This window comes from Anser anser (assembly GCF_964211835.1).
Source record: "Anser anser genome assembly, chromosome: 12".
NCBI classification, from domain to species: domain Eukaryota; kingdom Metazoa; phylum Chordata; class Aves; order Anseriformes; family Anatidae; genus Anser; species Anser anser.
In genome coordinates this window covers 9,459,263-9,480,943 of record NC_139733.1, presented here as the reverse complement: position 1 = coordinate 9,480,943, position 21,681 = coordinate 9,459,263, and the positions used below count along the sequence as shown (strand labels likewise).

The window sequence follows — 21,681 nt, the reverse complement described above, 5'->3', positions numbered from 1 at the left end:
ATAAGTTGAAAATGAGAAATAAAGTAAAAGAGGATTTTATTTTTTCCTCATTACCTCTCTGTAGAGACAGGTTTTCTTCCGAGAGACTGCAAGAAGACTGTAACACTTCTTCTGTACATTAACTCCTTAAAAGTGTTTTAAAGGCAGAGCTCAGAGTCTGGCAGCACCTGAGGTTTTCCTAAGCTTAAGAAAAGCAGCAAGGACTCAACTTGCAGTGGGGTGGCTCCAGGTTTGCTCCCAGGAGATACTTCCCAGCTCTTCTGTTGTATTCTCCTGGCAGGGGTGTTGCTGAGATTACTGAGGTGGTCCCGCCTAAGAGGTTATGTTGCAGCATGTCTGGGTTAGCTCCTGCATGATGCATAACGAGGGGCTGCATCTTTTAGCTGTGCTTTCAAGTCTGTTGCCTTTATAAAACTTAAAGAATCTCTGGAGAAGAGAAGGAAAGTAAAATCAAATGCATTTCTAAGTAAAGCAGAAAGAACTTGCTGTGCTAGGGCTATGTGTGGTCTCATTGCAGTGCAAATCAAGTTGCTGTGATGTTTGCAGCTCATATCTGAGGTTATTGGTTCTGAGCTCATGTGGATTAGAGAAATAGTGTCATGGATTTCTGTTTGTTTATTTCTTTCACAACTCTTTACACTGGCCTCTGTGTTTTGCACTGTGGGATAGGAAGAGTTTACTAGTGCATTAGCTATTTTGGTTATCATGGTTTAATTCAGTTAGTGCAGCCATATCATATACCTCATGTGCATTACTGGGATTCCTTCTTGCTTTGTCTTCTTGGTAAATCATGTCTCACTGCTCTTAAATTCCACTGTTCCATAGAATATCCTCTTGGACCAGTGTTTTCATCAGTCAAAACCAAGTGCATGATGGCTGAACTGCCACTTGAACAGGCAAAAAAACCTGTTGCTTAAAGAGGTCTCTTTTTTTTTTTTCTTTTTCCTAATATATCTTTGTACCTGTTTGCATCTTCTGCATCTTCAGTGAAGGAATCTAAGGAAAGAATGACAACATGAGCACTTTGCTCCCTGCCATCTCCTTTTCTTTGTCTGTAGCTCAGTGTTTGTCCTGCTCATAACCCAATTTCTAGGCTTATAAACAATCAGAATTAAGCAGCATTTCTGTGTGGCAAACCTCTGAGGTCACTAGAAAGACAAGGAAGATAGAAACAGCTGCTTTCAGTAACTCAAAAACTCAATTCTGAATAAATGAGGTGAGGTTTACAAAGACTGAAGTTTTCTGTTTAGAGAAAAGGTTTCAAAATTAAGAGGTTAAGGTTGAAGAAAAGGTTAGCCAAGGCTTACTAGAGCTCAAGTTAAGCACTGCCTTTACCATGTCAGCCAGCTGAGATGGATCGGTTGGGAGTTGGAGTCAAGTGGTACAGGGATCTCCCATAATTTAAACACAGTTTCTCTCTTGTGTCTGTACCCTGAAGTAGTGTCCCTGGAGGGGATGCTGCAGGCCTTCTGTCTTAAGCCACTTTAGCATGTCTGAGAGGGGTAACAAGAGCTGTGTCTTAGTCCCTGCCAGCAATTAATCGCTGCTGAGCTGCTCACCTGAACTCCTACCAGCTCCCTGCTGCTTGGAGATGCTGCTGGTCCAACCCGCTGGCTGCCTGCCTGGGAGATCTCCTAATGCTGCAGCTGAGTACTGCTAACAGCAAGTGTGAGGTTTTCCCATTTTCATTAGTCTGATTCTCACCTTCGTAGCTGTACTACTGAAGTACTCACTGCAAAAATAACAAACTTTTGTGAAGAGTTTGCATTGCATCTTGTAATTTGTTAGCCTCCTGAGAGATAACAAAGTGTTCTGTGACTATTCAATAGCCATAAAAATCTATGAAGAAATGTGACTACCCCAAAGTCCAGCAACTTGTTTTGGGTATAAACATATTTCCATTTGCAAAATGTTTATGCAGCTCTAGAACATTTATTTGCAAGATACAGGCTGCTTCCATAGCACCCGGAGTACCTTAACATTGGCAGCACTTGACTATGACTGCTTGTATAATACAAAGATAACATCAAATTAAGACCTAAGTTAAGTAATTGAATTATACCACCCAAAATTTATGAAGGAAACAAATTTCAGTTACACCTGTGTGTTTGTAGATGATGAATTTTCACTTGTTAACCATAAATGTTCACAGACAAGCTTGTGCACTCAACCAGTGAGAGAAGAGAATCAATGTCAGCCCTGAGCAGCAGCTCAGATTTCAGATATTCACAGCTTGTAAAGTCAAACTTGTGAAGTTTAATTGACCAGTAATAATTTGAGGACATAGTGATCTCTCTGTGATTCATATGCAGAGTGCAATGGGGTAATTCACTGGAAATTATTTATTCCACTTTAGAAATTACAGAACATTTGCAATGGGGCTGTGCGTTTGCTAAAATCTTAACTTTTAATTTACTCACTAACAGTACATGATGTTCAACTGGAAAAAGAGCAGCAATTAGGAACATGCTTTCATGTAATTCCCTCCCACCATTACTCTTCCAAGTAGTTTTTAAAATGTCTGACCTGGATATCAATAAGCCCATACCTCTTGCTACAGCCACGTGTTGTTTTTTCTGTAAAGGAGAAGATTAACAAGGGATCCGTGATCTCTTTTGCCTCTGTGACTTTCAAGTACAGAGCAGAATTAACCTGTGATTCTTGCCTCTCTTTTTCTGCTTAGACCAGTGAACTAAATGCCAATTTTTCTTGCTCAACTGCCAGTGAATATTTGCTGTAGTTTTTCCTTTAGAGCCTTGTCCCTTTGGCAGAGCTGGGAGTTTGGCTCATCCAATTTCAGTGTCATTTTCTGTAACCTGTTGCAAAGCCTTGCTCTTCTCTGTGGTTGTTTAATGTTACGAGTCTCTGGAAATGACAGGCAGGAATCAGGATCCAGGGAGGGGGGGGAAGTACTTCTGGACAAATAAGACAATCTACAACCCCCCAGATATTGTGAGTATTGGATTCAAGAATGTAGAAAAATAGCTAAATGAGTGTCAATAGGAAGAAAGGCAAAAGTGAAGTGAACAGAATTTAGAAGGTAAGTGACATTTCAGTCCTGTTTTTAAACTTATACCTTGATTTCATTCTAAAATCTGCATATTGTTTATGAAAATTACCACTGGAGTAAATAAAGTCTTTTGGAGGAGTCGGTCATGACGTACAGATCCCACGTGAAATACTTCATTGTCGTGCATGTAATCTAGCCTTCTCTCGGTGCCCAGATTTACCACCTTCCTAAGCCCGTTGAATTAACGGCACATCCGTCAGCGGCCCTTCACCAGCCAACAGGCCAGGTACCTCTGGCTATGTTTACTAAGCCAGCTGGGTTGGAGAAGCGGTCCAGTGATAGAGCTGTCATGTTTGCAAATTTGGCACTCTAAATTAGATAATGTCGTTAATCTTAAGCTGCAGATATCAAGCACCTGGGGAGAATGATATCCCAAAAGGCAACTGTGAACTAGCTAGTGAGACCAAAGTACAAAAAAAGCATGAATCAGAACCAGTTCTGACAGGTCTTCACTTCACACCTGGGTATAGGTATAGACACTACACAGGTATATATTGACTAGAGAACAGCTGCTGAGTCCAGTGACACTTACTGCTTGAAAAATTGTCACATCCAGACTGCAAGGGTTAGATTTTACAGGAGGACATTGGTGGCAGTGATCTTTCCTTTCAAAAGAATGGAAAGTAAACACATAGGCCTGCAGAAACAAACTGCTTACTGCTGAATTTTGATCTTTAGGATTGTAGTAGTTTGGTAGGCTAAGTGGGCTTTTGGCCATTAAAAACGTGAACTCAGAGGTCCCTAATTAGGAGAGAGAGTTATGATGCACAGGTTCCCCAGCCAAGGACCGGGCACTCCTGCCGCAGCATTCAACTCTAACGTCTGCCTGATAGAGGATAAGAACCTCTTGACACTTGAAATCCGTATCGTTTCATTTCATAGAAGGTGCCACTAGTCCATGGGCTGGGAGCTGAGCACAGCTGTCTGCTCTTGGCCGGTCCGCCCCTCGAGCTGGCCCGCTGCTGGTGCCCCCTCACCTCCCTGCCCAAACAGCCCATTCTCAGCATCATCTTCGGCATCACCTCGCTGTTAGACAACTTTTTATGTCAGCCTTTCTACAGGTGACAAGTGACAGCTGCAGATTATAAGGAAACCTTAGAGCTTTGCCCTGTTTCAAAGCCCCTTTGTCACTTAACTGCATGCGGTCTCTTTCAGTATTTAAACAATGCAGTTTGGGGGCTTTTCTACTTTAATACAACCTGTTTGAAACGTTAGCAGTTTTTGTTCTACATTGAAATTATTTTCCTGTTTTTACAGGTGTAAACCATCCTGAGAGGCTTACATCTCCATTTTCAGGTCTGCCTCACATCCTAAGGGAGGACATCCTTGTGCCAGAGCCTGACCTGATTTATGCTAGCTTAAAATCTTACACAGCACAGTCCTCTCAATGTATCTGGGCAGATAGCTTGACACCAGCCTGCGTAGCAGTGGCTAAACAAAAGCTAGTGATCTGCGGAGAACTCGTCTGAGGGAAATAACACGTCTTTTTTGAATATTTTAAAGGCAGAGTCTCCTGGTTTGCAGTTCTGCACAGGTTTATGCTGTACACTGAACTAAAGTCCTTCATCAGCCTCCAGCTAGTTCCTTCACAAGAAAATTGACTGCTGGGAGCATTTTTTTTGCCTGTTGCTCCAGGTGAGATGATTGTTGACTTCTGTGGCTCACTGGCTGAAAAACCATCAGAAAGCAAATCTTTATGGACATCAAGATTACTAGCAATGTGAAGAGAGACAAAATGAGATAGATTTTATCCTTTTTGTACATCTCACCTGGGAATATTTCTTCCCATCTGCAGTGGGTTTACATGGCAAGGTTTTGGTAGCAGGGACCATAGGGGTGGCTTCTGCGAGAAGAATCCAGAAGCTGCCCCATGTTAGGTAAGGGCCCTGCCGCTGGCCAGAGCTGGGCCAAAAAGCGATGTTGTTTGCACCTCTGTGAGAGCATATTTAAGACAGGAGAAAAAAAATGTTGGAGACAGCAGCTGGGAGAGAGAGAGGAGTGAGAAACAGCCTTGCAGACGCCAAGGTTGGTGAAGAAGGAGGGTGCTCCAGGCGCCACAGCAGAAGTCCCCTGCGGCCTGTGGTGAGGACCATGGTGAAGCAGGTTGTCCCCCTGCAGCCCACGGAGTACCACGGTGGAGCAGGGTTCCACGCTGCAGCCCGTGGAGGAGACCACAGTGGAGCAGGTGGACCTGCACTGGCAGAGGCAGCGGCCTGTGGAGGACCCCCGCAGGAGCTGGCCACGGGCCGGAGCCGCAGCCCGCGGAGAGGAGCCCACGCAGGAGCAGGTGACCTGGCAGGAGCTGCCGCCCGTGGGGGACCCAGGTTGGAGCTGTTTGTTCCTGAGGGATGGACCCCGTGGTACGGACCCGTATCTGGAGCAGTTCTTGAAGAGCTGCTGCCTGTGGGAAGCCCACACAGGATTAGTTCAGGAAGGATGGCATCCTGTGGGAGGGACCCCATGGGGAGCAGGGGAAGAGAGTGACAGAAGCAGCAGAGACAAAGTGCTATAGACTGACCAAAACCCCCATTCCTCTGTTCCTCTGCACCTCTCAAGGGGAGGAGATGGAAGAGGGTGGATGGGGGGAAGGCGTTTTTGGTTTGTTTCCTTTGTTTCTCACTTCTCTAGCTTGTTAGCAATAGAAAATAAATCTTACTGTCTCCCTACTCTGAGTCTGTTTTGCCCGTCCCAATAATTGCTGAGCCATCTCCCCATCCTTATCTCAACCCTTGAGCCCTTTGTGTCGTATTTTCTCCCCCTTTCCCTTTGAGGAGGGGGAGTGAGAGAGCAGCCATGGTGGAACTAGGCTGCCCACCAGAGTAAAACCACCACACCATCCATTCTTTGTCTTTTTCTTCTGGAGTGGACATGGTTGTCTTCCTCGACATCAGCCTTGCACCCCAACCTGCACCTGATCAGGGAAGAAGAGCTGCTGCAGACATCTATCTATTCAGCCCAGTCTAGACTCCAGGGGCCACAACCAAACTAATTACAAAGATACCTTTGTCTTTGCCCTCACTGTCGAGAAATGCTGAGTGATGTACGCTCAGTGGTGGCAACAGCATTCCTACATGTGTTTCATTGTACTCCAGTACGTTAGTTTCCATGGCTACCACAGAAATTGCAGGTTTGCTATACAAATTGGTAGGAGAGATTCAGAACACCAGCCCATATGCTGCAGCCTCCTGAACCTCATTCTCCTCTCCTGGGCTCAGACGTGCTTCCCTCTGTCAGGGGCTGCAGCGTTGGTCTCCACCAGGTGCAGCAAGTCTTTGCCACTGCTGGGCTGCTTGTGGGGGAGATCAGCGCTCAGACCAGCTTGGCCCCTTGTGCTACTCAGTTGTCAGGGAAGATGATCTGTATCTTGATGTACAGCCGAAGTGCCTGGGGGGATGTTTTGTCCCTTGTGGTTTGTTATTCTGCCACTCCCTGGGTGTCAAGCAAGTGAGTGAAGGCATATTTTAGCATGTGATCATGGAGCTTTATGCAGAAAGACTGCAGGTAGAACATAAAGCCAGTCTGAATGGGTAAAACAAAGCCCATCCAGGCTAGTACCTGTTAGGACTGGAGACTGACATAAGGGTCCACCGGGAAGATTACAGCAATGCAGAAGCATCAGAAATATTCCTGTTGTGTCCAAGTACCTACAGCTCTGCTTTCCTGAGCCAAAGATGGTATCTGTGTGTTTATTTGCTTAGTGATTTTTTTTCTATTAATTTTCCTAGTTGTTTTTGAATTCATATCAAATTTAACCTCTGCAACAGCCCAGAAATAGGCTCCACAGCTTAACTATGCACTGGTTGAAGAAAACCTTCCTCTTGTTTGAGTTGAAGCTGCTGATTTTATCTGATGCCCCTGATGACTGGTATTAGCAGCAATTATTGTTCATTTACCTTTTCCCTGACACATACAGTTGTGCAGCCCTCTACTAAATCATCCCCCTCAGTCATCTCTTTCTCAGCATTAGCAATCCTAGTCCATGTAGTCATTCATCAACCAGAAGCCATTTTATAACTTTGATTATTGCCCATCTTCATGTCCTTTGCAGCTCGAGTAAATGCTTTCTGAAAGGGATGGGGACCAGAATGGCTCATGGTTGATACAGGCACTTTGTGGATGTCCCACTGCTTTCCTATTAAATCCCAATGTCTGGATTGTTCCTGAGCACTGAGCTGGTACTAACTGTGAGAATACCAAAATTTCTTCAGTGGTAGTCAGAAAGGCAAAGCCCATCACTCTTTGTGCTGACACAGCTGTCTGCTTTGAGGAGTCTGCCAAACTCCTTCCTTGGGTGCAGCCTGTCTACTGACACGTCTTGTTCAATGTGGTTAAGAAGACAGCTGCATTTGGAGCTGAGGTGGCCTCCTCAGCCATGAGGTTAGGCTATCCTTCGGACCTCCATCCTTTGTCCTCAGCAGATGTTTTAATTCATTGTTTGAGGTGCCTTCCCTGAAGTGACTTGTATTGTGATCTTGCTTGTCCTTCCCCAACCATCTGGGGGGGCAGGGGGAGATTCTGGGTTCCTCTTGTGTAACAGTGATGATTTAACTGCCGGTCCAGATACATTTAAGTGGCAGTTCTGCACTGTGGACTACTTTGGTGGTCCTCCTGCTCTGCCATCACACAATACTTTGCCTGGCCTATTCATCTGCATATCATCTGCTTTTCTGGAGGTGCAATGCCTTACTCCTACCTTCCCACTCAAAAGCTGCAGCCAGGGATCAGGATGTTTGCAGAAAGTGGTGTTCTGCACCTGAGTAGTGGCAATACAAGATGTTCATTTGACAGACCAAGGAGAGAGCTCACAGGAGGCTCTGAGAGTGAAATATCGCAAAACCTTTATAGATGCTGTGCCTACAGAAGTGGTGGGGTAGGATGCAGCTAGGACAGCACAGAACATTAATCTGAAAGTGATGGGAGATCCTCAGACCAGAAACGCTGTCCCTGATTGAGCCCGGCTTAAATTTTAGGTAATCTGTTGACCATCATTCATCTGAAGCAGAAGATTTACTGAAGCAGGCAGTTCTGCTGTTCTTTTAAAATTGTCCTGGTGTAGCTAGTTATAGAAAATTGCATGGGATGGTAATTCCAGAAGTTATCTGCTCCTGTTACGGCCTATGGTACTGATGGAACGTGGTCAGAAAACACAGACACCATGCCCTGAAATCACCACGCTGCTTACAGTGCGTGCATTATGCCTGGTACATTCAGCCAACCAAAAAGTGTGTTTATTTGGTGATAATCAAATCAACAGAGTGTGTTATTACGTGTGTGTGTGTGTTATTGCAGTTATTAAATAGCTTTTCTAAGGTTCATAAAAAAGCCATTTTTAAGTAGCATTTTGCACCATACCACCATGAAAAAGAGTTAGTGAGGATTTTTAAAAGGTCTGTTAGCAGTGCACCACTTTAGTTAAGCATTGTAATTTTGTAAATGAACTCAAAAAATCATGAATAAAACATGAAATAGATGAAGCAAGATGAATAGAGTGTTAGAAGAAGATCCAAAATCTGTTTTGGCTAATGCTTGTAACATTAATTCTCCAGAACTGCCTTCTTCACACACTGCTAACTGAAACTGCTGCATCCATTCAAATACCTACACTGCTGTAGAAAAGTTTCTTCTACATTTTCATCTTTTACCGACTTGAAATTGGAGGGGAGTGACCATGAAGGATGCCATATAGCATTCTAGCATCTAAACCAATTTAACTCTGCCCTGAGAAGTCACACAGCATGTGTTTAAGATAGTTGAAGATTTTGTTGCCAGATCAAAATAAATCCATGCTAGAGATGTGGGAGTTTTAATGTTCTCTTATTCTTATGGTGGATCTAAGTGCAAGTATCTTTGCAATAATTAATACATTTATTTTATATTTTTATTTTAAGTGATATGTTAATTCTAACTTGCATCACTTACATTTACCCTGTAAGTAACATGATTTCAGTTTCAGTTTTCTAGAACATTTTCTCATAGCCTTTATGATATTGTTCTTTGTGTTTCTGCTTAATTTTGTGTATTCTGACTAAATGTGTTGAAACAGAACAATAATGTGGAATATTTCTAATGGTTTTATAATAACAATATTGACATAAATTTTGAGAAGCGAGCGTATCAGCTTTCTGTTTCCCAAGATTAAGAGCATCACCAGATTTATGTGCTAGCAATACTGCTCCCTGCCCTAATAATGTGTTTTGTGAGTTTGTCCTCCAAGTTTAATGGAGGACAGTGCTAGCAATCTGGAAAAACTGGCAACGTTACTCATTATAAAATGCCTATTTACATATATTAAATATGCCTTGCTAAAGTCTAACGACTAGACGTCCCTGAACATCCCAGCAGCACTGAACCTCTCAGATGCCCACACAGCACTCTGCCCATCTCTGCTGGTTGGCTGGGTTAATTTATGCAGCTGAGTCAGCTGATAATCACTGCAAACAAAATAGATCCAGATGCTTACTGTAGTGCACTGAGTTCTTTGGACAGGGACATTTACCATCACTATAGAAAATAATGAAGCATCGAGTCAGGCAAAAGGCCCGTCTACCACAATATCTGTCTCCACCAGTGGCCTGTAGCAAATGTCAGGGAAACAGCATAAAGACAGGGCATGCGTACAGTAGTGCTACTTAAAATACTCTTGCAGTCTTCAGTGATCTGCAGCATAAATGTTTCCTAAGCCAGTGATGGTGCCTGTTTCGCACAGCCTTGACTGAGTTTTCTTCCTTTTATCACTCCAATAAGTTTTGAATCCCTATGAACGCTTGCATTTACAGCCTTCTGTGGCAAGGAGGTCCCTTGATGAGGGAAGGATCGTCATCCATCTCACACTGCTTGTCTGCCTGAAGTAGTAGTTCTAGGGGAGGGATTATGAGGTGGAATGTGTAGAACAGCTCTTGTCAAACCTCTGCCTCAGAGCTTCTCTTTGGGCTGCTCTCAGAGGTACGCAAAGGAGATTTCCACAAGGCAAGCTTTGAATGCAGTCATAACTCACGTTCAGTGGGCAAGATGCAGCTGGAAAGCAAAAAATGAAGGTTTTGGATGAGCTTAAGTCTCCTCAACTGTCTTTTATCTCCTCTGTGTATTTGCAGCTTAGCTTGCTTAAAAAATAAGTGCTCTTGTGGTGGTGGTGTTTGAAACAACTCATCCTCCATCATTTGAAAAATGATGTGAATGCTGGAGTAGGGCTGGACAGAGAACAACACATAAGAAAATTTAGAGCATCTTTAAAATCCAGGTTTGCTTCAACTTGTTATGCTGCGGGGACTGAACTGCTGCTGTATGTTAAATCATTTTTGGATGCTGGTAGTTTCTCCAGCAGTTGCCACTCTCCTCTGGCAACTCCTGCCTGCCTTAGTCTTGCATGTTGATCCCTGTTATAATTTATCATTGTTACATCTGCCCCATTCTGTACTCTGATTAATTTAGAATCCCATTAGCCACAGTTGGCTGTCAGACAAAGGAAATGCCTGATCTTATTTTCAATATAAGACATGCCCTCTGCTCTGCTGCACGCCAGAAAATTTCCAAGGAGTGATAAGGCTGCAGCTTTGATAGGATTCCTACGTTTCTCCAAGGATTTCTTGAAAATGTGGCAGCTTGGTAGTTGAATATTAGATTTTTAAATTGCACAGTGCAGTGTTGATGTATGGTCTGCAACACACAAAGAAATTCCTGAAGAGCTGTCCGCTCCTTGTGCTCCATGAGAGCAACCCTTCCTCCCCAGCAGGCACCGTTCACCATCCAGTGATGCTGCAGCAGCAGGAGGACCTGGCAAAAGCCACTGCTTTGATCCGTAAACACAGTCATGCCAATGGCAACTGTGTCCTGTTTCAGGGTAAACACAAAGTTTGGCAGTCCTTTGAGAAATACTGACACAACCTGAATTGAACGTGTTCCTTGTTTTTTTATTTTTTTGGTGAAAGAGCAGTATGCGTGTAGAGCATTGTTTCTAGGACTACATGCTGTATGCTCCCTTCAGCATTTCTCATAAAGCCCAGAGGCCTTGCACAGCATTCCAGAGATTGCTTATACATGTCGCCTTTACCTAGAGATCCAGTCATGTTCCTGTAGGGATTACAAGTCCTTACTCATCAAATGTTATTTTAAATGCAACATGATTTGCTTTTTCATGTTGAAGATGCTTGGCAAATCTTCAAAATCTCTGCTTACTTGTTATTGTGTTAATATTTGCGATTTTCCTTCAAAAGACAGTGTGTCTTCTGCAATCTTCCTGTGAAATCACGCTGCTTAACAGCTTAAAGTCTTTAAAACTGTGGGTCTAATTTGTTCTCTTGGACCATCTGATGCTTTCTACTAAGCAGTAATAAACAAAACCAAAAGAAAAGTTTTTTGTATTTTTTTTTAATGTTTGCTCCTTAAGTGTGCATCCCTCAGGCTGGGTTCAGCTAATCTCTGGGTTTCAGCATCAAACGTTATGGTATTTATCTGTAAAACTCATTTTGTACTACACAACACTCTCACTTGAAAAAAATCCCCAACCCAAAAACTTTTCATACGTGATACAGTCATTTTCTTCTACCAAAGAAAAAAGTGGTTTCAGACCACTAAGCAGCTGCAAAGTTTTCTATAGACCTTATTTCTCTGGTGTTAGCTGAATTGTGCATTGTACTTTACAGAAACAGAAAGAAAGCCTGGTTCTAAAGCAGTGTCTGCAAAGCCTGTAAATGTCAGTCAGTCCTCTCCAGATCAAAAATTAATTGTGCACCCACCATGAGGAAGCTAGCAGGTTGAAGCACTTGTAATATTGTGCTCTGTCAGGTTATTGCGTTTTCACCTCAGGAAGTTCAGCTTCAAATGCCATGTAAACCACCTTAGCTGGTCACTCTGGAGCATGTAGGCAATATACACAAAATGTTAGTAAAAATACATCAAGCACCCCCCACTGGCAGCTGTTTAATTACCAATCGTTTGCTGCTAGCATAGAGGAACAGCATGTGGTCGTCTTGGTACTTCATTAGTGCCATCCAATTTTGGCTATGTCAAGGTTTATTTTGTGGTCAGCCCTTTGAAAACAGATACATCAAATGTAATAAAAATATGACCTGTAGTGGTAGAGCTGTCAGGGTAGCAAATAATGCTTTACTGAAGCGAGACCTTTCAGCCTAGTTTTCACATGCTTATAGTTTCTTTTTGTTGTTGTTTTGAACTGTTTTGAGGAAAAGAAGGATTTTTTTTTGAGAATTTTTATCTTGTATTGTTCTTCAACAGAGCATTATGCGCAGGGCTTTGAGTCGCTCTGTTACGTCGGGCCTGCAGGGGATTCAAGGTGTGTACAAAGGTTTAATCCCTCTTCTTTCATCCACAGCACAGCTCCCCAGCTTATTTGGCCCCTCAGTCAACCCAAAGGTTAGTGAGCACCAAAGCACGCTGCAGAAATGCAATGTCTGCAGCTGCTTTAAGAGGGGAAAGCATCAGCTCTGCTGCTGCCTCCTCCTCCTTTAATTTAGGGCCCCACTCGGGGCAGTTGTGTTTAAATGACCAGATCCCGTTCTATGTTCAGAGAGAATGAAATTAAACCGAGGGACTCCTTAAATAAAAATCTCACTGAAGTGTCTAATACATTCTTGGGCCTCTTCCGCCATCATGTTTTTTGGTTTTCCTTGCTCAGCATGATAATTGCAACAGCTCCTGGATTTATAGACTGGAAGGGGATTAACACATGCACAACACTATCTTTCAGAAGGTGCAGTTTATGGTTATCTTTCTCCTGCTGCTAGTCCCATCTATTGATTTCCAGCTGCTGATTTCTTACCTAAGTCTCGCTGCAGAGGGAAGCTTCAGTCAAATAAAAGGTCCATACCTGCTCCTCCCAAAGGGCTCAAGGTTATTTACATCTGTTTCAGAGAGAGGACTGGGGCTCTGTGATGGAGCCAAGATCATCTTGCTGACTCCCACATGGTCAGCCTTGTTTTTCCTGTCACGGGCACTTAACGAGGCCAGCAGTCAAGCAAGTTAGGTGCTTTGTTTTTGGGGTTGGATCTCTTCTGAGCTGCCTCTTCTACGTTTTGCTGGGGAGGCCCTGGGAGCATGGTAAGGTATTCAATTTCCAGGACACGGCCATGTGTCACTGCCACACTTGGTAAGCACTGTGATCTCCAGCTCCAAATTTTTTTCTGCTTTTTCTATTTTTTCTTGAATAGATGACCCTCCATTTTTGTTGCATCATGCTGTTTGCTAGGTAGATGCTATGTGCTGTCAGCCAGACCAGGTCACCAACAGCTTCAGTCAGCTTTATTCATTTATCTTGTCATCTTTCCAGCCAAGCCCCGTGAATAATTGTCATGATGCCATAACAATATTGGTTCTATGGCTTGGTTTTACTCAAAATTGCTTTAAAGAAATGTGATTCTCTGGCTTTCTTATTCCCTCAGCTAGTTTGGATTCTGGATTTGACAAATGCTACATACTCACTTTTTAAAATTCTGCTTGGTGAGTTTTCTGGACCCAGTGCTGGCATACATGTTTAGCACTAATTAAGTAGGGATCATGAAATAAAGCTATTTGGATAATACAGAGAAAAAGATTCAGATGGGACTTTATACCCTGCTTTTTCATGAAGAATGTGGACTCTGTGAAATAAAGTGTTTGTGGGAAGATAGAGGTTTTGAAAAATAATTTCTTGGATCCCATTCTTATTAAACCTGCAAAGTAGGATCAATCTCCTGAGTATCTGGCTTCTGGTATTTAAGGTGAAAGTCTCAGGTTCAATTTCCTCTTTCTGCAAAGCAGACCAGGAACTTGAATCCAGATTCTTTGCACATGCAACTTGTGTTCTAATAATGGTGTAGCTGTTGGAGAGACACCAGCCTTTTATAATCTTATTTTGCATAGTCTATTTTGGAAGAACTTGTGATTTTTTTTTTTCTAAAGGAATCTGGGGGCAAAGTATTCCCAAAACTCAAAAATTTGTGCAAAGGAAAGCATTTTACTGCTGTGCTATAGTACAGACTTTACAGCGGATAGCACAGATATAGCAATGGTGTTTGCAACTCTAAAATACAAATCTGTAGCTTTCCTTATCATTTCATACTTTCACTGCACAAAACTCATATTTTCTACAGCTTTTAAAGAAAAGCTTTGCTTGTCACTGCAGCAGGAACAGCCAAATCTTGTGCTATGGTCTAAAAATATCCATACCAAGCTCTAAGAACCAAGTTGAAAGGTTAATTGTACCTTCTATGCTCAAATGTAGGATTATTGATTAGGAATACTTCTTTAAAAACAAGATTTTTGCATACTTCTAAGCTTTACTGCCCATATATTGCCAAAGGCAATGCTGCAGCCCAGCTAGTTGGGTCTGCTTTCAAGAATCAGTAGCTCTGAACTCCGCTCATCAGTACAAATTCATTAACTGAGATGATCTTGGTTTCTAGTGAATAACACATGTATATCCAGCATTATGTTCCAATCTTACTTTGGCAATACGCTGATTTTAATGGCTTGAAATCTTGTTTTAATCTTGTTACAACTGAGATATAAGAAATGCAATCTATAATACTTTTATTTTGCTGTGTCTACTAAATTGCTAACTCTGTACTTTAAAAATATTCCTATACATGAGGTTATTACTATCATCTATATACAATATGAACAGAATACATATACCTTAAAGATGTAATTAGTCACCTACTCTTTTTTTCCCCATCTTTTTTAATGAAAGCAAATTCTCATTTTCTTTTCTGCCTCTTCTCCCAAATTCAACTTGGCAGACAAAGAATCACCACAGGAAATAATGCCAAGCACTTTCTCTGGGGATTCCTTTGCCTTGGCTGCTGACTTGTAAATTTTTTCCTAGTTTAAGGTTCAATTGAAAAATGCCACTCATTTGTAGTCTGCTAAGTTTAAGAAGCAGAAAAATGCAAGGTGAGGAGGAAAAGCACTATCCAAATCAAGTCATTAAATTCCACCTATTCAAGAAGTCATGGTATCTTTTCTGAGATATTTGCTCTGTTATATTCCTCATGGAGGAGACAAACGCCTCAGTTAAGCCAGCTGTCAGGTTTAGTGGGGCTGAGCAGTATATTACCCTCCCTGCCCAGCGGCACACTAGTAACTTCAGAGCTCTGCCGCAGATAATGTATAAATGGTGCCTTGTTAAAGTGTTAGCCTCACATCTAGAGATATCAGCATCTCTCAGTGCCTGGCATATTTCCTAAAAGTTTACAACTGCCAGTTCAACTGCTTGCATAAAAATTAGCGCAAGGACGTTAGCATGGTTGCTAATATAGTGAGTTTGAAACTCTGAGAAGCAGTCAGGCATAGTTGCACTCTATGTCCTAGTTACGTTCTTCTTCCTTCCCTCCAAATACTCTAGCTATAGAGATGAAAATCTTCATTTGTGCTTTTTAATCAGGGAGTTCATGAAGGTAGACACAATGACATATTTCTGACTCTGACAGGGAACAAACAGATGTGCTTTCCAGATCTAAGTCCGTCTGTTTGGGAACTGTGACAGAGCCACCAAGGATGGGCAGCATCATGTTCACCATGGCCTTGTTTCCCAGGAAGTCCAGCATCCCTCGAAGGACTTCTCCTAACCAAGCACAGGCTGGTGAACTCTGTAGCGTGATTCAAAATTGCCACCATCTAGGACAGTCATGAATATTAAAGCACACTCTAAAATGATTATATGGAGGTTGCCCCGCCTTGCTGAGTAAATGAGCTTTTCCTCTGTATTCAGTCTTTTGGGTGACATAGATTTGTAGTGGTGTTTTGGTTTTGTTAGTACCGAAGAGTCAACACAGGTCAGTGAGCAAACTGAATTGTCATCTGTCTGCGTGAAACAGAATTGCTGGTTACGTCTTAATCAGCAGCGAGCCTGGGGAGCCAGAAAAACCCTTCTCAGCCCAGTCTGTCTTGGCGGCATGCGCCAAGGAACTTTCTGGGTGCTGGCACACAGGATGCTCACAGCAAACAGCCCTTGGGGAAGAGCCAGTGCTCCTTGGTTTGCCCAACATGTGCAGAACCACTTTGTGCAGTGAAAGTGAACAATTTTTTTTTTTCACTTTTATGTTCTCTAGCAGACATCAAAATTGGTTTCCCGAGATTAGTGCAGTATATAATTTTAACTCATTTTGTGTAGCTCTACTCTTTTTTGCACAGGAAGTTTTTTTCTCATCTCTAGCGTGATATGCTTTGGCAAAAGCAATTTTATTCTTTTATCAGCAGCAGCTTGGGATGGGCATAATATTTACAAATGATGCCATGAACGAGTTATGCAAATCATCCAAATGAGAACCAGTAAGCTTTTATATCCTGCCAAACAATCGTGTATTGTAGAAATGCCATGTTTTACAGTCAATTTGAGAAATGTTTTAGAGACTTTAAAACATTAGTGCCCTATTTTTCATATTGCTCAACATATCCAACAGGATTCATTAGTGCCACCAGTCCAACAATACAACCTTTGGAATAGGAAGAAAAAAAATAACTGTAATAGATTTTAGAAACCTAAGTGACTTTGAAAAGCTTCTTGGAACTTCATAATACTGTCAATTTTTTAAAGATCTTGTCTAAAATTGAAAACCTGTATGAATGTAAAGAGGCAATCTGTGCCTTTCTACTAGTATAAAAATACACTTTCCTAGTGCATGTAAATGAGCCATTATAAAATAAATCAACAAAAAGTAATGGATTCTCTTAACGTATTAAGCTCTCCAAAGGGCTCATCTATGCTGCAGAATTTACTGGTGACTGAGATGAGAGCTGAGCTAAGGATCAGTGACATTAACAGTGATTTTTAACATCATTCCAAATTCCTTTTGATGATGTCCTGAAGGGTATCAGTTTTAGGAGGTTCTGGTTACCCAAAATAGTGTTCACAGGAGGCAAATAGCCAAGCAAGATTTGCAATTCCCCCCTTTCCCAATTCACTGTTGGGCTATGAGTGAAACACAGATTGTCAGCTTCTGTTCTACCACTAGCTCATTTTTGAGCAATTTACCTAAATTTGAAGACACCATTTTCGTATTTGTAAGTTTTTATTTTTACAGTTCTCAATTAAATTATTGAATTTAAAAATAGGACAAGTTTCCCCTTGAAAAGAAATTTGCTGATCACGACAGTAATCCACAAAACTATCCTCCCTGAGTTGAAGGTAGTAACAGAGACATCTTGGGGGACTGGGGGGAATGGGAGCAAATATTTAATTTGTAGGTAATGAAAGATTTGTGGGAACTCAAAAATAATAACCTTTTATGCATTTCAGCATGTTTTTTTTTCAATCAAAAATCTTTACATGCCATAGTATATCCCAAATCCTTACATCAGCTTTCCACTTTCTCTGTAAAGAGCTAATAGAAAGGGCTGTATTTTTAAAGCCATTCGAAGTCTTCATCTTCCCATCAGTTTTGGTTAAAAAGTTATAGGGTATCCATACTTCTCTCCTGGTGTTTTTAGTCAAGTTTTTGTACTGAGCCCAATCGCCTTCGTTTGAGCAAGGCAGGGCGTGTGTGTCCTGTTTTTAACAGTGAACTATTTATTGCTGGACGAGGGCAGAGTTGGTGATTTGTCTAACCTTGCCTTTCCAACATGTCTGTTTTGTGAGGGCATGCATTAATTTTGTTTTGTTTGAAACCGTGACTGAAGTGCCCGTGCTCACTTTCTGAGCTGGATGAAGCCCAGCTGGGCTGGGACATGGGAGAGCATTTGTGAGGGAAAAATAAATATATAAGGTTAAGTACGAGGCACAGAGGAGGGGGTAAGGGATGCCTGTACACACAGTAAAACAAGTATCGGGAAAAATGGTTGTGCAGGGTGCCATCTGAGGCGGTAGAATCTGTGAGGCTGCCATGTTGGGGCAGTCATGTTGAGTGGCTGGGGTGGCGCCCCACACATTCTGGAACCTTCTCTTCAGTCCAGTCCAGAGCAGGGCAGCTCAGGCTGGGTCCTCCCTCAAGGCTGCTTACCTGGCCCTGGCGGCTGTCCCCAACTCGGCAGAGACAGGGTTGTGGAGAGTGCCCTGAGAGGCAGCTGGGCACCCGGGGCAGAGATCTGCTGGGAGAAACCCCAGCCGAGGCCCTGTGGCTGGGATAAACTTCACACTTCAGTCAAAACATTTCCCTTCAGCTTGGAGCACCAACGGGTTTAGTGAGGCATGGAAAGGTGAGACCGTATTGTTTTTTGGATTTTATTACTATAATAGAGAGATGAAATTACCAGGTTTTTCCTCCCTTCAGGGGTGTACAACCCTGAATACTGCTGGCTGCAAACCGAGGGTCGCACACTACCTGTGCAGTGAACAATTACAGATAATTTCTGTGACGACGTGCCTTAGGAATGATTTATTTCTGCACAAACTGAGTTTGGTATCATGTGATACTACATGAAGATATTAAAATGGTACCTCTCTGTAGTCTGAGGGACTGCAGGGCCTCTCCTGCAGCATCTCCTGCCCTGAACGTTCCTCAGTTCAGGAAATGTTCTCCCCAGATTACTGCACAGGGGTCTCGGGCATTCCCAGTCCAACCTGACATCTATCACAACACCTCCTGTGTGAGCTAACACTGTCATATTTGCAATAATTCTTTAGACCTTATGGTTGAGACTGCGTTAAAATGTTGCCACTGTTACGAAGCATCCTATATGTTTTTGGCATTGAGAAAGTAACTATTATACATAGTTCTGCTGGCAACTTCGTTATATTATGAACTATTTTGCCAGTTCTGTGGCATATACCAATATATGTTGTGCATGTTCCAGAGACAGAAAAGGATGATGAATGGGTAATATGTGGCCAGCTTTCTGCTTCTGTTGATAAGTGACTGATAAAGCTGACAAGTAGCTAGATTAAGTAAACAGAGCCTATATAACTCATTCGAAGTGAGTAACTGTTTACAAATTATCGATTGCTATCTGCAAAATTTTCAATTAGGAATGATGGATCCCATTCCTGTGTAGAAATAATAGGCCAGTGATTATGTATATCAGGTATGTGAACAGTAAAATTGGCCACCTGAGTGTGCTCATCTTCAGGACAGGAATTGTCAAGAAACAGAAGAGAAACAAATGCTCTTTGGACCAAGTGCAGTAATTTTGACTCAAAGAACAAGAATCTGAATGCAGCAAAGGCTTCAGGATTTGGCTCCTAAATACAATCAGAATAATTTGTGGGCTTTTTTAGAAGCTATTGTAACTAGTTACTACTCGAGGAACCATTTCCATTTCATTCCCATAAGTAGTGTTTGCAGAAAATGTAGAATGTGTATCTTTTTATTAGAACAGGAAGAAATGTCTGACAATATAATACTGCTTCAGTTCATAATTTGCTGTAGGATGAGAATGGGATTTCAGAGCTGTTGATGTTTTAATCTCATGTTTCTTTGTCCCAAGTACAAACAACATACATAACAGTGTTGTACATACAAACAATGTAAGTTAAACAGATTTAGTTCATCAGTGTCTCTGTCATATTTGTACCACATGCTAAAGGTGGGGGAGGGTTTATGCCCAGCTCTTTATGATCAAGAGCTTGCTTTTAATTTAGTGAGTCGTCTCTGGAACATCCTGATAACAAAACATGGCTTCAGATTCCTGAGATAACATTGAGTGCCAATTGCACATCAGAGAGAAAATAACTTGGCTTGCAATAGCCTAGATTGATCCACAAAGTAAGAGGTTATAAACTGTAATGGAAGTGCTGACACAACCAAATGAGATAATACACTCCAGTACAGCTATCAGCGCAGATGGGAACATGCAGCGCTGAAGTGTCTCGATGTGGCCTGACCACTCGTGCTGGAGTACAGCTATCAACACGGGGGAATTGAAGTGATGCATGAGAGCTCAGTGGGTCTGGGTGCTCTCCCTCTTGGGGGTTTGGCACCCTCTGCTGTCTGGTTTTTGAACCAAAATAAAATCAAATCAATACAAGCGACATAAAACAGCAATTTGTAAAATCAGCTATTTTGTAATAAACCCTGCACGCTCTTTCTTGCTGCAGCAAACTGTGAATGTTTTAAATGTGTATGTGTGTGTGTGTGTCTTTTCCTTGTTTTACAATACTGATTCCATTGGCTCTTTCTCATAAATAAGGTGACCAAGTCTTGCCTCCTAGTCCCACCGTAAGGCTTCCCAACCGTTTGTGTTGCATGCAAACAAAGCATGAAGGCTCTGGTCCAGGAGTGGTCTCTGGTAAGGCTAGGGCATAGAGGGGTTTTTAGTGCCTCAGCAGGGTCTCCCTGCAATCATCACAGAGCTAAAACAACACAACCACAGTGGATGTACAGTGGAAACAAGTGGGTTCATGCCTAACATCTGGCATGACTGTTCTTGCTGTACGAGCATCTTGTGCTGCAGCTGATAGCACTGAAAGTTGCGTAGGGCACCTTATGCATGTTTTAGCTATTTAGCTAAATGTTTATTCACTCTGTTTTGTTTTGTTTTGTTTTGTTTTGTTTTTTTGAAACAATTAACAAATGCTTTCCCTGACAGTGAGACACACAGCTTCACTTCTGTAGCAGGAACACGATGGGGAACCTGGCTCTGCATTGAGGGGAATTTAAACCTGAGAATCCTGGAAAAGCAGGAAGCCCTGTGCTATTATGCAACTACCTCTATTGAATAGCTCCTATATTTGATTGACAAGATGAAAAATATTCCATAGAGTAGGTATTGCAGCCCACAGGAAACAGCCTTTGTTTATTGTTTATGTATTTCACTTTTTGCATATGCACTTGTATGCTACATTAAAGATAAACATGAATTTATCAAGTAAATCTTCAGCACGCAGAGTGCCAGTCTTCCTTCCCTGAACAGGAAAGCAAGGCTGTGCTTTCCAGTAGATGTTCTTCAGTGGCTTCAGTTATGAAATGGCTTCAGTTATGTTTTATCAGTTTTCATTTATCAATGGCTTCAATTATGAAATCAACGTTGACTTGATGAGAGTAGGACAAAGTACCCTTCTTCCGAGGGTACTGAAATAGTTAGGTCGTGACAGACACTGCTTCGTGCCTTCTTGGGTCAGCTCAAGCTCTGAGTATCATTCCTCTGGCACTAAGTCTAGAGTACAAAGACAAAAACGTAGACCTGTGTCTATGCGGTGTAGATGTATGTCTACGCAGGGCACGTTGCACAGCACCTTCATGCATGCTGGGGTAGCAACAACTTCCCCGAGTGTCCTGGAGCTGTGTGTTTCTCAGGGTACCGGATTCAACTGTGGCTTGAGAGAGGCTGCTCTCTGCAGGAGCTGGCTGCCTCTGCCTCAGCCCGGTAATTCCACCATATTCTTAGGGAAAAATAACTTGAGAAATGCAGCTATAGGGTAAATTGTCACTTGTTTCTATTACATATCACTTCGCTCCAGCAGTCTTTACTCTAAATGGATTTACTAGTCAACAGTTTGTCTTCTCCATACCCACTCTGCTTCTCATGTCTTCCCAGACCTGGGAGAATAACTAAGGATGCAACATGCTCAGACTTTTTTGTATTGTAAGCAGAAGAAAATACACTGATTCTAATAAATTCCACTTTTGGAAATAGCTTTGGTTTTCTGTTACAACAACCATGATCATCTAAACAGACTGCAGCTCTTCACGTTCAGTCTCAATAGAAAATCAAATGGAGGTAGTGCAGAAGGCAGCACTGACTCT

The 21,681-nt window shown here is 42.3% G+C and overlaps 1 protein-coding gene across 1 annotated transcript in view; it reads left to right on the top strand.

Moving 5' to 3' along the window:
- The window catches only part of LOC310880496 (uncharacterized protein), a 215,969-nt gene extending 199,285 nt beyond the window's left edge, over positions 1-16,684 (top strand). Inside the window, exon 50 of the mRNA XM_083796368.1 lies at positions 4,328-16,684. The gene's annotated coding sequence lies outside the window, so the exon portion shown is untranslated. The remainder of the gene's footprint in view (positions 1-4,327) is intronic.
- The last annotated feature ends 4,997 nt before the right edge of the window (positions 16,685-21,681 follow it).